Source organism: Vombatus ursinus, unplaced genomic scaffold (genome assembly GCF_900497805.2).
Source record: "Vombatus ursinus unplaced genomic scaffold, bare-nosed wombat genome assembly UNPS02014778.1, whole genome shotgun sequence".
In the NCBI taxonomy this organism is placed as follows: Eukaryota; Metazoa; Chordata; class Mammalia; order Diprotodontia; family Vombatidae; genus Vombatus; species Vombatus ursinus.
The window spans coordinates 2,387,462-2,402,166 of NW_020954556.1; the positions used below are offsets into that span (position 1 = coordinate 2,387,462).

Below are 14,705 nucleotides of genomic sequence, written 5' to 3' on the forward strand. Positions count from 1 at the left end.
TGTGCCCCATCCTGTTCCAAAAAGGTAAAGGTCGAGAGATGTCTTGGCAATAAAAGGAAGAATTCAACATTTTTCCTGGAGGGGTATGAGGCAAGGAGAAAAGAGAGAACTGTGAGAAAGATAGCTAGAAAATGGAGTGGGGGAGGGCAGAATGAAAAAGGGGAGAAAAAAAGGAGAAGGAAAAGGGGGGTGGGGAATGGGGGGGGGGGGGGCAAGAAAGAAACTACCACAATGAAAGTGAAAGGGAGAAGGAGTGAAGAGAAGCGCAACTAAGGGTGGCAGTGGGACATTGGGGCAAGGGAGACCAGCCAGTCTCAAGGAAACAAGAGCGAGCACGGATCAAGTTGGTGCATATTTGAGATGGGGGGGGCGGGAGGGGGGGGGAATCCTGACAAATGTACAGCTGTCATGCAGGAAACAAAGGCTTTCTGGAAGGGCTCCCGGACCTCTGCTGCTGCTGGCGCCCGAGCCAATGAGCTGCGAGAACGGAGAGGTAGCCCCACCTCCGCCTGCCTGACTGGGGTTCCTCTAGTTGGGGATGGATTGAGGAACAGAGGCTGGGCTGTGAGCCAAGTTGCCTGTAGGAGCTCCGTGCCTGGGAAAGCTTCCCTCAGAACTGGCTCGCTGGCTGTGCCCGAGTAGAGAGAGGCTGAGCTAGAGAAGACACCGAAAGTTTTTCTGCTCCTTACTCCAGGGGTCAAACGGGACCAGCGGACGGATACCATCAGGTAGGATGGGCACCAGCGCTGCCTGCTGCTCTTGGGGAAAGAAAAAAGAAAAGAAAAGCCAAAACAAAAATCTTCATCAGCCCCAAGGCGAAGGGGGTGGGAGGAGGCGGGAGGTAAGGTCTTGGCAGTGTGGGATCTAGTTACCTTCTGTTAAGTCTTTGGCTGCTCCTAGTACTAGTGATCTCCCCGGCTCTGGGGGCAGGGGCGCTCATCTGTGTCAGTTTGTGCGTCTCCCTGACCCGTCTTGTCGGTGTGTCTGTGTGTGTCTGTTCATCTGTCAGTGCCAAACTGTGTGCCTGCCTGTATGTGCTCAATCTCTTTCCAGCCCCAAGACTAGCCTTGTTCCAAAAAAGTACTGGGGTGACATTGCCAGCAGCGGCTAGAGCTCGGGCACTGGGGGCGCGTGGTGGGAGCCAGCTGCAGAAGGGAGCCCCATGGCAGCTGGAGAGCTAAAGAGCCTTGAACTTTACTGGCTGGCCATAGTAGTTGTCATCTGGGAACGAGTGCGAGAAAGGGACCAGGATTGCTTGGCGAGCAGGCGCAGGGGCTGTGGGTGAACTTGGCTCTTCTATCCAGAAACTGAATTCCGGGAGAATAAGCTAAGAGAAAGGGCAAGTAATCTGAGGTGTCAGGATGACTTCCGCAGAGCTTCAGGTCAATGGATAGGTCAATCGAGGGTCTATAGGAGAGGCAAACCACTCGTGCGGCCGGAGCGAGGGAAGAAGGGAGGGAGAGAGACAGAGACAGAGACAGACAGAGAGACAGAGACAGACAGACAGAGAGACCGAGATAGAGAGAGACACACAGAGAGAGAAAGATTGGGGAGGAGGGTGCAGAAGACCCGAAATAAGCGCAAAGCAGCGTTCCTTCTTTTCTCTCACACACACGCAGCCTGAGGCGCACACTCCCTACCACATGCTTCCCTCTCACACATCAGACAGACAATACAATAACCCTCCACGGAAGTGGGGCGGGGGGTGGGGGGTGAGGGCTAGGAGGGGAGCGGAGAGCAGGGAAGCAGGTGGAGATATTACAGTTTCTTGCTCCAAATGCAAAGGTTGGAGAGTGGGGGTTGGCTGGCTGGCGCACACCCATTTGCTGTAAAACTCGCCCACACTTTCCTTCACCCACGGTTGTCTCAAACAGTTGAAGAAACTGCCAGTGGGCTGTTTGCTGCAGAGCCCTCAGACTCCCAGGTAAAAGGGTTAACTTGCCTTGTCATCTGAATATGTGGATGTACTACTTCCCAATCCTCTCCATCCCCATCCCTATCCATTTCCTCCCACTCCCCAAAATGTCTTTGTTGTGGAGTCTCAGGAAACTTTCTTGGAAGAGAACTGAGTTCTCAAGAGCCCTTGGCAGATAAGGGTCTCCTGCTCAGCCCAGCATGTAGGCAAATTGTGGGATGTACAGTCAAAGCAAGATGAGCCTTTCTGTTTGGTAACTCCTCACTCGGCTTCTTGAGAAGGGTTTTTGGAGAGAAGAAAAGAGTGCTTTTAACTGGAGCTTTCACTTAGAACAAATTTGATATTCTGGAGGTACTGATGTGCATGAAGGAAAAATGAGGATATGAGTATGCAAATGACCTTTAGTGTGTGTATGAGAGAAAGAGAGGAGGGAGTAGAGGGAGGTGGGGGAGACACACACACACAGACGCAGACAGAGACTGAAAGAGAAAAGAAAAAGAGAGTGAGCTACAGAGAGACACAAAAACAGAAACGGACCAGTAACATCAAGGTTGCTGGAGCTGGGGTATGGAAAGAAGTGGTTTACCCCTGAGGAAGAGGGCAACATATTCTGTGGGTGGAAGTCTATGGGAGATGGGCACATATAATAATTAGAAGGAACTCCTTATTGATGGGGCAGCTCAGTGCACCTCTCAACTGCTATTTCATTTGCTATCTCTATCTTCACAAGGTCTCAGAAAAGTAGGTTTGAGAGCACCCCCATTCCATCGATGAAGGAACTGCAGGCACTGGGAGGGAAAATTACTTGTTCAGGGTCACCTAGCAACTAAGGGACAAAATTAGGTATAGCACCACCCCACCCCCAATCTTGCTTTCTCTCCCAGGTCTCTCCAACAGGAAGGACACATTGTCTTTCTACATATAGATATGAGTGGAATTGGGAAATATTTTTTGGTGGGAGGAGTAACACCATCCTCCTTACAAGGCATGATTATGTGAAGAAGAGGGGCAAAAGGAAAGGATTGAGGTTGTATGCCTTAAGGGGGAATGATGTTTAATAATAAAATATGTATTAGCAACTAGGAAGCAGCCTCAGAACTCGTATTAAGGCTTGAGTTCAAGACCACCTCTGGGGACCACATGACCCTGGACAAGTCCATTTGACCTCTCAGTGCCCTAGAACACTCTCTAAGACTTTAAATTACAGAGAAGGTGCTAACCTATACTGGTAGAGAGAGTTTCTTATACTGATGAAGGTCCTGTTCTTATTCCTATTCCCTATGTTTGTTGGGGTGCTATAGATGTCATAGTGTCAATCATCAAACATTTATTAAGCACCTACTATATGCCAGGCACTATTGCCATGTTACTGGAGAGCAGGGTAGATGTTGTATGTAAGAGAGAGGCATGGGAGAATTGTGTACATGTGGGGGTCAGAGAGTAAGTGTTGATATGATGATCCAAAGGTGAACAGCTGTGAGTTTCCCTCAGTCCACTGTGCTGATTTCTCTCTGCTATCTGGCAGCAGACAGTAACCCTTATTCAAAATAACTTATCTGTGTCAAAAGCCCTGCCTCTCATCAATAGAAAGAATATCAGGGGAAAAGCCATGTTTCATGGCCATCTTTCTGGTCTTGTCCTTCCAAAATCTTGAGAGGCAAGATGTCACAATGGAAAACCCACTGGACTTTTGGATCAGGTTTGACAAGGTTGGCGAAATCTAACCCTTAATAACATGATCAGGAAAGAGCTACTTAACCTCTTCAATTTCCTCACTTGTAAAAATGAAGACGGTGAGACCTGTACTGCCTAGTTTGTTGTTAGAAAGGTTTGTTGTGGGGAAACCCTAAAGATGAGATATTATTAGACTTCTGACTCTCTGTTGGCTAATCAATGGATATTGAGCACCTAAGATGGTCTCTGTTGTCAAGAAACTTGGAATTCATTTGGGACAATAAAATTGATAGAAAATTGGGAGTTCATTGAAGGGAGAGGTCTGTGTGAGCTTAATTAATAGTACTACATCTACAATGCATTGTGTGCTTATAACTGCTTTGTATATGTGATTTCACTTCATCCTTCAAACAACCCTGGAAGGCATAGTGAAAGCATTATAATCCCCATTTTAAGGATGAGATGACTGACTAGAAACTGAAGTTCATCCAATTAGCTGAACTTGAACTCCAGCTTCTGATTCCAAGATTAGAATTTGCTTTCAAGTCTTGGCTCTGACATTTACTAGCTGCCTGACCCTATGCAAAGCACTCTGAACTTTGGTTTCCTGGTCCATAAAAAGGGGGTGCTAAATATGGCACTAACTAGTTGAGTAGTTGTGAGGAAAGCACTTTTTAAACCATAAATGGGGATTCCTCTCCCTCCCCCCTCACTTCCTGAATGATGAGTAGTTGTTGAAGACTTCATAGAGGAATTGGGCTTTGAAGAATGACAAAGATGGCCCTAGAGGCAGTAGGAAATTCTCACTTTCCAAGCAAATAGATCAGCCTATTGAGTCAACTGAATTGTACGTTCTTTGACAGCAGAGACCATACTAGATGCTCAATATACAGTGATTAGCCAAGGAGGGGATCAATCCTGATTGTGTTGACAAAACATCTGCCTGAAATGGGGAGGCATGAATTTTTCTCCCAGGAGGAAAGTCTCTGTTTTGCTCCCACCGTATGGAGACAGACCTCAAACCTGCTCTGTCTAACCTTCTGATTCTGAAGTAGCTAACTGAAGGTGAGAACAGCAACTAATTATTTAGGATGTCAAAAGAGATGAGTCTGCAATGAGAGCAAAAGAATTCAGGCTCAGGATATTTAGAGAAATGGTAGACTCATGGTGCCTGTTGTGCAAAAGTGGTCTGGATGGACCAGCAAACATCCTTGTTCCTTCAGGGTACCTCTGAGTCACATTGTGGTTTCCATTCTATCTGGCAAGACTGCTCACCCTGGACTCAAGTGAATTTAGGTAATATGAAACATGAGAAAACCTCACTTACTTTATTCATTTGTGATGTCCTCAGAGTAAGTACTCCCTTCGACCATGCAAATTACAACTCCTCTGCAACTTAGTAGATGGTCTTCATATGCTGCTCTGGCCAACAATTTCATCACCCCATGACCATCTGGGTGATTAGTCTTTCAGTGTTCCCCCATCTCTTCCTCAAACCTATTCGTAAAGGCTTGGTAGGATCTACCAGAGCTTTTATTACTATCATAGCCTTGTAGATCGCAGTGAACACCTTGAAATGTATGTCTTGTAGACATTTCAAAATCAGCATTTCTAAAACAAAACTCATTTATTTTTCCCCTCAAACTTTCCTGTCCCACATTTGTATTATTGTTGAGGGCACCTTCATCCTTCCAGTCACCCAGATTCATTCATACTCACCCAACATAACCAATTTGCTGTCATATCTTATCATTTCTACCTTCACAAAATCTCTGCTATATGTCACTTTTCTATTAGAGTTCAGGCCCTCTTCCTCTCTTGCATGGAATATTGCAATAGCTTCATCTAACTCAAATTGGAGTGAGGAGAAAGCCCCACTCCTCCATTCAGCTGCCAAAGTGACACTCACCCAATAAAATCCTGTAGCTCCATATAACTTAAGTATCAAATAGAAAGGCCTCCAGCATTTAAAGGCCTTCATAACTGCTCCTTTCTACATTTCCAGGCTTCATATACTTTACTCCCCTCCACATTCTATGATGCAACTACACTGGACTCATTGGCTTTCTGGACTCCCTGCTACTTTTCTGGACTTCTTGCAGTTTTTCTGGACTTCTTGCCTTTGCACTGGCTGTCCCCCTAGCCTATGCTGCTCCCCTCCCTCACCTTCACTTCATGACTTTCATGGCTTCCTTTGAGCCTCAGCTCAAAGCCCACCTTCTGCAAGAGGCCTCTCCTGACTTCTTCTGCCTCATTCCTCTTCTCCCTATTAAGCCCATATATTGTGATACTCTGAATATATCCTGTATGTACATATTTATTTTCATGTTGACTCCTCCATTAGAATGTGAACTTTTAAAGGGCAGGGACGGTATTTTTGCTTTTTTAAAATATTTCTTTTTGTATCCCCAGTGCCTAGTAGCTTGCTAGACAGTTAAAGCTTAATAAATGCTTGTTGACCAACATCATGACATCAGAGAAAAAGTTGGACTATTTTAAAAGACCAATGTACTTTCACATAAACTCCTAGAGGAAAAGGAACGTAATCTGGCTTCCTTTGCTGGTAGTTAGTTGATCAGCAGATAATAATTTGAATAAAGAAAAAAGGTTAGCCAAACTTATCCAAGTAAGTAGATAAGCAAGATTTGTAATTAGCATACTAAGTGGTGGTAGGGCATTGCTCCTGTAGCGTTTAGGGATGGGCTGTCTCTTAAGTAGGTTAAGCGTTTCCTCTTTGAAATCTCATTTGGTCTCTAGATTTCTTTAGCACTTTCTCTACAGCTAGTTCAATGACAAACTTTTTTTTTTTAGCATAGTCCATATCCATATTATGCCAAATATTGAAACAATGGATTTCTAATTGAAATTTTAAAGAAATAACAAAGTTTACTTCATTCTCAGTTTTTTTGACCTTTCTGGCGCCAAAATAAATGCCTAATTTCTAGTACTCAATAATTCTAGTACCTAATTCTAGTACTCAATAAATTCCTAAACTCATTTGGCCATTTTTTTTTCCTTTATGAGCTAAATAATGTTTAAGACCACATTTAAAGAGATGACAGAGCATGAATAGATTCCACTCCTCGCATAGGGGAAGAGTACCCAGGGAAAGGGACGGAAGGGATGGGGAAAGAGAAATAGAGGGGAGGCAAGGAAAGGTGTGAAGGAGCAGAAGAGATAAAAACAGAGAGAGGAGAGCTAATAGCCAAACCAGCTAATTATTCCAATTAGGCCAGAGAGGTGATTTTTCTTAATAAGAGTAAATTGGATAGTGAACAGATGTAATGTGGGTGGAGTCTAATACCTGGAACAAAAGCATTAAAGAGCCTCTCTGCCGAGATCACCAATGGAGTAGCTCCAAAGTGGTAGAAGATAAGTGTTTTAAGGAAGTCCGCTAGGAGCCGAGACACAGGCACACACTCATAATCTTGCAGACATTCTCTCGCATACTCACACATTTTTGCAGTGACAGGGACAAACACAGTTAAATGATCATGGCCTTCCTAAGGGTCAGAGGCTACAAATCATAAAAGCAGAGACACACGGCGTTACAACTACCAGGAACACACGTATATCCACACAGGCCAGCCTCACCGTGCCAACCCTCACCCCTAAATACCTCCCACATGCAGGTACCACCATACCTGAAATTCCATCTTTGCTTTCCCCCACCATCTCCCTTTTGTTCTTCTTTTGAAATGTAAATACCCCTGGGAAGGGTAACAAAATAACTTACACCTTGATGTGAATTAGTTTATCCCTTTGCTTACTTTCACCACAGGAAAGGCTACAGGGCTTTGGAGCCCTCCTTGGTTGGCAGTTTTAGGGAGTTTAGAGAGAGTGGAAAGAAATGGAAATGGTGATCATCAAAGACCGGTCTGAAATAGGGACAAAAAGCCTGGGTTTTGAGTTAGAAGACCTCAGCTCAGCCACTTGCTAAAGTTCCAAGGCTTTGGGCAAGGCATTTCCCCTTTCTTAATCCTGTTTCCTCATAAAGAGCATTAACTTTGGAGACACAAGATTTGGGTTCTAGTCTCATCTCTACTATTTCCTATCTGTGTGCCCTAGGCCAAGTGATTTGACCTCCTTGGGCCTCAGTTTCCTCCTATATCCAATGGGGGAATTGAACAAGATAGCCTCCAAAGACCTTTCCAACTCCAGATCTGTTTCCTATAGAGCAGTTTAAACTAGGTGGTCTCATGGGTTCCTCTGAGCTTTATAACCTATAAAGTCACAGTCTTGCCCAGGAGCAGTCCTGAACATGCACACTCTGGCTGCAGAGACCCTATCATAAGCACACAAACACGTATGAACAGCTTCATGCCTAAATTCACACACTGTCCCTATCGCATAGATTCCCAGGTAACCTGTAATTCATACCCTCTGCCCAGAGGGGTACTTGATTAGACCTGTGCCCTCGGCTATTGTCAGCCTGTTAGCTTTGGGAGCATTTCAATTCTCCCTGCTGCTGCAAACCCATTTGCTGCTAAATCACCCTCCCCTTGGCACCCTGGACTGCTAAATTGGTCTCAACTTGCTGTATTTCCACCCACCACCTTAGTCATTATTCGCTGGCAGAGTTAGGAGAGTGGGTGTAAGGCAGCCGAACATTATATTCCTGCTGAAAAAGAGAATGAGAACGAGAGAGAGAGAGAGAGGAGAGAGAGAGAGAGGCTGGGCACATACACGAAGGGAGGGGGAAGGAAAAAAAGAAAATCAAGAAGAAAATGGACCCCGGAGTCAGGGAAAGAGATGTATGTGCTTTTCACCAGCCCAGGATGAAAGATGTGGAATCTTTTGCAGACTGAGATCTCAGTTTAGGAGGAAAAGTGAATGGAATCTACCAAAGGAAATTTCCTCACTAATCCCAGGTCACATTCTTGCCATGTTTTAAGGTTTATAAAGCCCTGATACACATAAAAGCCCTGAAACATAGGTAGAATAGTATTCTCCCAGGACCTTTGAGTAACTCACTTAGTGGGTCTCAGTTTCCTCATCTGTAAAATGAGAGGGGTTGAATTAGATGATCTTTAAAGTCCCTTCCAGCTCCAAATTGTGATCCTATGATCTCCACCCAACAGATGAAGGACCTAAGGCTCAAAGGTTAAAGAACTTTCTGGGGTCACACAGCCAGGAAGAGCCAGAATCAGAATTCACACTCAGGTTTCCCAACTCCAGGTCAGTATTTTCTCATACCTGTTTGTCTCCATAAATGAGGGATGACACTCCCTCAGTTAAGAGCAAGGAAAAGGTATTAATTCTTAGAGAGAAGGAAGATTCCCCTCGAGGGTCCTGTCTCTTCAAGATCTTTTCCTCCTTTGGATTCCCTTAGCACTTACTGTCTATACCCTTTCGTTGGTACTTACAGCAAGATTAAGAATCTGGGGCAATACATCCTATCTCCCCAGTGGTATTATAAGCTCTTTGAAAGCAGAGGTCTCATTCTCTTGTTTTATCCCCAGTGACTAGCTCAGCACTGTATGCAGTATATATTTGAGGAATGGTTAGTTGTTTTTGGTTTGTTTGTTTTTTGGGGTTGTGGCCACCCTCCTCTTTCCGTTCCAAGCAGCCCCACCCTGGCCCAGTGGTCACAGACAAAAGTCTTCCTAAGACGATAAGATTCAGGCAGCAGAGAGAAAGAAAGAGAGCAAGGAGAAAACTTCTACAGAAACTCCCATCTTCCATATTTCTGTTGAGACTCTAGGAAAACAGAAATTGTACCAGGTCGAGGTATCTAATTTTGGGTTGGGGGAGAGATAAGTGGATAAACTGGAAGGAATGAATGGATCAGGGTCTCTTCTCTGAAAAAAGCAGAGATCTGGAAAACTTTCCCAAGCTATTCCATTTCTGTATGGAAATCTCTACCCTTTGGTTCATGGCCACCTAGCCCAGCCATCTGGCCTTGCATGAGAGCAGAGATAATTTCTTATTTCAGACAGTTGGGGGAGGTATCTGGTGCTGGGAGTTGACGTGGTATCATCTGGCAGAGTGGAGTAACCTTGACTAGAGGTTTTCTGAGTCACTGATAAGGTTCACTTGGCCTAAAGAGGGTAGGAGAAAAAAGGAGAGCCTATCATATGTTGGCTCAGAACCTAATGGACCTGACATTCCCATCTCCTTCTCCACCCACAGCTCCAGGCTGATGGGAAGACATTAGAAATACAAGCCCCACATGTTGGGGAGCTAAGGAGGCAAGGGCATTTGAACTATGGAGTGTTTGCCAGTTCTGGGGAGATAGCCTGCCTCCTCACAGATCAGATTCCTCCAATCCTAACAAGCAGGTGAAGGAAACAAGAGGTGTACCTCTAAAGGGAGCCCCTCCACACTCCACCTGGCTTGTAAGGTGAGCTCTCTCCTTAAAGAGGCCTTGGAAGAGTCCCATCTGTAATCATTTTCTACTTTTCTCCTGCCCTGCTTGCAGCTATCTCTGCTTGGGTTAAAAAAAAAAAGACTCAGACAACCATAGTGTAAAAATACACAGATCAAAAACATCCAATGAAGACCCAATTTGGTGGGGTAGGGGTATGGAAAGAATCCTCTGTTCTCATGAGACTATGCTCTTTCTTGAGGCCGGTCAACATTATTAGGTTACCAGGTTATTCAAACCTTCCTGATAATATTCCTATCTTACATCCTTTAAGTGGAATTTTCCTGACTTTGAGGGTTTTGTGCTGTAGCCCAGCCCAGAAGCGTAGATCCAGTCCTTAAGACCCATCAGCTTCAGACTCAAATTATATTCTATGCTGCTCCACAGTGGGAAAGGTTTTAATCTTAAATTTGCTAATTTCCTTCAAGCAAGTCATTTAATTTCTCTGGGCCTTGGTTTCCTCATCTATTAAATGGAGACAAGACTTTCCCTACCTACCTTCCAGCAGTGCTGTGAAAATCTATTAATTCATGCTTGATTCAGCAACATATATATGAAAATTAGAAAGATGAGATGAGCATGGCTCCTGTATAAAGATGAAACACAGATTCATGAAGCATTTTTTTCCCTGGTCCTATCCCTTTGAAACTCCTAAGTGAGAATATGAGGAGTACCCATATGGTGTCAGCTTTACATGTCTCAGCATGTTTCCCCTCAGTGTAAATAAGACTTACTAAAAGAGAGAGAGAGAGAGAGAGGAAGGAAGGAAGAAAAAAAGGAAGGAAGAAAAAAGGAAGGAAGGAAGGAAATGAAAATGGAAAGAAAGAAAATCTGTAGAGTCTTAGAATGATATTACTAGAAACCTCCTTAAAGTTTTTGAGTCCAACCTTCATCCTTTTTTCAGTGAGGAACAGAGCGGGAAATGACTTGCCTAAGTTACTAGGAAGTTAATAGCAGAGTCTAGGACCAATCTTAAGATAATCAGTCAGAGGCAGTTAGGTGGTGCAGTGGATAGAGCTCCAGGCTTGGAGTCAAGAGGACCTGAGTTCAAATCTGGCCTCAGACATTTAACACTTACTAGCTATGTGACCATGGGCAAGTCAATTAACCCTGACTGCCCCAACAGGAAAAAAAGAAGAAGATAACCAGTAAAGTGTTCTTCCCCTACAGATGTGGTGCTTCATCTCTCTCCACCCTTAGTACAGCCGTGACCACCCCTTGTGAAAACACTTAGGAAAAAAAAAATATTATGTGCTAAACAAATGTTAGGTATTGGGAATTTTCTTTTAGTATCTGGAGAATTTGTGTTTTGGGGTTAAGAAAGAGAGGTACGGAGATAAAAAGACACTGAGAGAGAGACATACAGAGACATAGAGAGAGAAATTCTGAGATATTTTCTCTTTGATCAACTGATATTTACCAAGATAATATGTGCTGTCTTCCCCCACTGGATTGTACACTTCTTGAGATCAGGGACTGGTTGATTGATTGTTTATTTTCTTTGTATCCTCAGGGTTTACTTAGCACTTTGTCTGGAGCATAGTACAGGGCTTAATAAATGTTTGTTGATTGACTGACTGATATGGAACTCAAGTGCTCTATGTATTTAACCTTGGCTTTTGAGTATGTAGCTCTGCTGTGATGATAAGGATGCTGTGACTGACCCTAGTTGTAACTGCATCTGCATTAATGAAACATGTTATAAAAGGTTCCTATTCAACTTTACTAACTAATGACAAATTGGTCCATTACTTTAGTCTTTAAAAATATAATTGTCTTGATGTGTGTTTTTTACCTGAATGCCCTTGTCTATGTTGCCTGTCTGTGTCCCTACCCTCAAGAGACATATTCTGTGTGGTTAACACAGGGGATGTTGCCTGCACATAGGTGCTTAATGATAGGCAGTTCCTAATGTAATTTAGAGACCAGAGACTTGGGTAAGCCTGTGGACAAACAATTTTGACTTACTGGACCCATTTCATCATCTGTAAAATAGGGATAAGAATACCTGTGCTGCAAATCTCATCGGTTATTGGGAAGAAAACACTGTGTGAACATTAACAGTGTTTAGAAATGCCAGCTTTTTAGACTGACCGTATCATGGTATACACCTGTACTTCCTGCTCCTGGGTAAGCTAAAGTTATGGTGGATTGCTTGAGTCTGGGAGCTCTGAGGACAAAAGTCAATTGGATACCTGAGCTAAATCCAGCACCAATATGGTGGGAGGGGGTGGGAATAAGGCCACCAGGCTGCCTGACATGGGGCAAACTGGCCCCATACGGAAATGGAACAGGTCAGAGCCTTTGTTCTGATCAGCAGTGGGGTCAGGCCTGTGAGTAGCCATTTGACTTCCAGCCTAGCAAGAAAGGAAGGCTCAGTATCCAAGGGGGAAAGATGACAGCTATTATTGGTTCATTTTCTTTGATATAGCGATAAGCAGTAGGAAAGGCATGAAAAAGGAACAGACTGACCAATGCCCACATTGTATAGAAGCTAACAGATGCTATAATTTATTAACGAAATTAGTCTGGAAAAGGGGGAGGGGATTTCTGCTTATTTTTGAAACTAATAAGTTTGTCTGCTCTTTAGCATTGCTTTCAGTTGCATTATTGTAGTCTAGGTAGATACTCTGTGGGATTTGCTTGCTTCGTTCTACATGACACCATAAAAGTCTTCCCATGCTCATTTGAATTCCTCATTTCTGTTGTTTCTTGTGATGCAATAAACTTTAACTACATGAATAGCACTGAATTTATTCGGCTATTCTTCAGGTGATGGCCTCCTCCTTTGCCGTTTTTGCTAACACACACAAAAAGTGTTGCCGTGAATATTTTGACATCACCATAGAACATTTCTTTGTATCTTTGACCTCCTAGGGCTGTTTGAACAGTCATGGGATTGGTGGTTCAAATTTATAAATAGGTCAATGCCTTTTTTTTTGCATAATTCTGCATTTGTTTTCCAAAATGGACAATTCTCAACTGATAACAAATCAGGAGCTGATTCTTGATTACAAAACAAGAGCTTCTGAAGTCTTATAAATCATTCTAATTCTATGCTACAGTAAAGTTCAAGTTCTAGTGAGGTTGACTTTGATTCCTGGGGAAATTCTAGAAATGCTCACTTGAAAAAAGATAGCATGTAAACAACTAGAAAAGGAAACAGTGATTATAAAGGACCAGCACGGTTTCCTCAAGAATGGCACACCAGACTAACCTTATTGCCCTTTTGAACAAGCTCACCAAACTTATAGGCCAGGGAATCTCCAAGAAGATACACTAAGCTATAAATTGGCTAAATTATCTATTAACTCTAGATATAATTTAGTAGATCTAGAAGAACACACAATCAGGGGTGTGCTGAAGCCAGCTTGTAGAGCTGATGGTTAAATTTTGTGTGTGAACATTTGTACGTTGGAAATCAGCAAGTGCTACAAATTCGGGCTTGTTTGGTTGATCATCTAGACCTAAGGAAATGATGGGAAAAATGTTGATAATGCAGATTAAACTGGAAACTGTGTTATAGGTACATGTTTTCCTTTGAGAGTCAGTTGTTAAACATTTACCTGCACACCTCTGAACACAATGATAGTAGAAAGAGTAGCAGAACCGAACCGTAGGAGGTATGAATTATATAGTACATTAACATTTACAAAGTACTTTATAATATATCATTTTATAGAAGGCATTCTTATTAAATTTGCAGATAAGACAAAGCTAGGAGGAATAACTAACTTCAAGGATGACAGAATCAGGATCCAAAAATCCCTTTACCAGATAGAGCAGGGGTCAGCAAACTAGCTGCCACCTGAATTTTTTATATTTTTCAATAAAATATTATTATATTTAAAAATATAAAAAAAACCCACATTCTTAGCCTGCTGTTCTGGAAGCTGGGCCCTTGGGCCTATCATTGCTGACCCCTGGGCTATAGCATTGATCTGAATTTAATAAGATGAATTCAGTAGAGAAAAAATGTAAAGACTTACACTTGGGTTCAGAAAATCAATTTCACCATTATAGGAGAGATGAGGCATGGCTAGATGTCAGTTTGTCTGAAAATATCTGGGGAATTTCAATAGGCTGAAAACTCACCGTGAGACAGTGGAGTGATAGTGCAGTCAAAAATTTAATGCCATCATGGGTTGTTATAGAAAGCCTTGTTTTCCAGAAATAAAGAGATTATAAGTCCCTACTTTGTCCTGGCTAGACCACATCTGCAATATATTTGTTCACTACTTGGTACCACATTTTAGGAATGATAATAATCATAATATTTATAATGATGACAACAACAGTTCTCACTTACATAGTTCTTTAACATTTATGAAGTACGTTACAAACAGATCATTTTATCTTCACAATAATTTTGGAAAGTAGGTGTTCTTATCATCACCATTTTACACATTAGGAAACTGAGGCAGACAGAGGCTAAGTGACTTTCCCAAGATAACACAGCTAGTAAGAATCCAGGGTGAGATTTGAACTCAGGTCTTCCTGACTCCAGCCCCAGTGCTGTATCTGCTGTTCTGCCTAGCTGCTGGATATCGTCAATAAGCCTGATGGTGTCCAGAGAAGGACCTAAAGTCTATGTCATATAAAGATTAATTGAAAAAACTGAGGATGCTTACTTAGTTTGAGGAGAGAAGATCTATTGGGGACATGTTAGGTGTCATGCAAGAGAGATTAGATTTGTTTTATTTGGCCCCACGGGGGAAGACAAAAAGCAATGGTGGTAATTATCAAAGC

At 43.0% G+C, this 14,705-nt stretch overlaps 1 protein-coding gene and 1 pseudogene across 1 annotated transcript in view; both read left to right on the forward strand.

The window, feature by feature from the left end:
• Positions 1–567: 567 nt before the first annotated feature.
• LZTS1 (leucine zipper tumor suppressor 1) overlaps positions 568–14,705 on the forward strand; it is a 68,567-nt gene continuing 54,429 nt past the window's right edge. Inside the window, exon 1 of the mRNA XM_027864977.1 lies at positions 568–728. The gene's annotated coding sequence lies outside the window, so the exon portion shown is untranslated. The remainder of the gene's footprint in view (positions 729–14,705) is intronic.
• On the forward strand, positions 10,487–10,582 carry LOC114045567 (annotated as a pseudogene).